The following is a 2141-nucleotide window of genomic DNA, read 5'->3' on the forward strand; positions in this document are numbered from 1 at the left end:
ATTTCTTGAGGTCATACTTCAAATTCTTCTTATATTTATTTAGATTCTTCTAAAACAGTGGCAGAACATAGTGTGAAAATTTATTTTTCTGATGGATTATTTTTACCTTGGAAAGTTTCTGATAATTGGACTGGTACTCTTTGTATTTTTTTTTTTTTTGTAAAAACTTTTTGCTACTACAATGATCACTTCTAATTTGGGGGAAGCATTAACTTTTTCTTGGGTCATGCAAATTATAATAATTTATTTATACTTTTGGGTTATTATGATTGTAGGTAGATACATGTCCCAAATTAAGTAGATATATTCATGTGGGCTATAGATAAAACATATAAGCAGCCAATGGTTGAAATAGGGAATTTGAATATGATAACTGAAAATATTAAAACTCAGAGGGGACTTCTTAGGCTTTGAAACAAATACATTGCAAATATGGATTATCTTAGTGAGCTTTATTTTTTTTAAGATTTTATTTATTTATTTGACAGAGAGATCTCAAGTAGGCAGAGAGGCAGGCAGAGAGAGAGGGGGAAGCAGACTCCCTGCTGAGCAGAAAGCCCAATGTGAGGTTCGATCCCAGGACCCTGGGATCATGACCCGAGCTGAAGGTAGAGGCTTAATCCATTGAGCCACCCATGTGCCCCTCTTAGTGAGTTTTAATAAGATCTAGAAAAGAGGGTAACTTGAGAGACACCAAAGATATTTGGATTAAATACTGTATTTTTGCAGTGTTGACGTATATCACCTTTTGCCACCATTCATCAATATGGCAATATTGAATTATATGATTCTTAAGAACCTTTTTGATTTCAACCTATTTTATTATTTGTATTCTTTTAAATTTTATTCAATTTTAATTTTTTCAGTGTTCCAAAATTTATTGTTTATGCTCCATACCCAGTGTTTCATGCAAAACGTGCCCTTTTTAACACTCACAACCAGGTTCACCCCACCCTCAGCCCCTCTTCCCTCCAAAACTCTCATTTTGTTTCTCAGAGTCCACAGTCTCTCATGGTTTGTCTCCCCCTCCAATTACCACCAAATCACTTCCCCTCTCCATTTTCCAATGTCCTCCATGTTATTTTTTATACTCCACAAGTAAGTGAAACCATATGATAATTTACTTTCTCTGCTTGACTTATTTGGCTCAGCATAATCTCTTCCAGTCCCATCCATGTTGATACAAAAGTTGCATATTCATCCTTTCTGTTGGAGGCATAATACTCTGTTGTATATATGGACCATATCTTCTTTATCCATTCATTGTTAAAGGGCATCTTGGTTCTTTCCATAGTTTGGCAAGTGTGGCCATTACTACTATGAACATTGGGGTACAGATGGTCCTTCTTTTCACTATATCTGTATCTTTGGGGTAAATACCCAATGGTGCAATTGCAGGATCATAGCGTAGCTCTATTTTTGTTTATTTTTTTAAATTAAATTTTATTTTTTTCAGTGTTCCAAGATTCATTATTTATGCACCACACACAGTGCTCAATGTAATATGTGCACTCCTTAATACCCACTACAGGGCTCACATAATCCCCCTTCACCCTCCCCTCCAAAACCCTCAGTTTGTTTCTCAGAGTCCACAGTCTTTCATGCTTCATCTCTCCCTCTGATTTCCCCCAATTCACTTTTCCTTTCCTGCTCCTAATGTCCTCCATGTTATTCCTTATGCTCCTCAAGTAAATGAAACCATATGATCAATGACTCTCTCTGCTTGACTTATTTTACTTAGCATAATCTCCTCTAGTCCTGTCCATGCTGATACAAAAGTTGGGTATTCATTCTTTTTGATGGAGGCATAATACTCTATTTTATATATGAAACATATATATGTATATATTTTATCCATTTGCCTATTGAAGTGCAAATTAGCTCTTTCCACAATTTGGCAATTGTGGCCATTGCTGCTATAAACATTGAGGTAGAAATAACCCAATTTTATAGAATAAAAATTGTTTGTATACTTTCTTTCCATCACAGTGCACTTGTTCTGATCCTGAGTTGATGAATAGTGTCAGTTATGTAGAGATCCTACCATATATTATTTCTTAAGGAATCTCCAGTACACTGTTCTCCAAAGTGGCTTCACCAGCTTGCATTCCCACCAACAGTGTAAGAGTGTTCCCCTTTCT

This window comes from Mustela nigripes, unplaced genomic scaffold (assembly GCF_022355385.1).
Source record: "Mustela nigripes isolate SB6536 unplaced genomic scaffold, MUSNIG.SB6536 HiC_scaffold_49, whole genome shotgun sequence".
NCBI lineage: Eukaryota > Metazoa > Chordata > Mammalia > Carnivora > Mustelidae > Mustela > Mustela nigripes.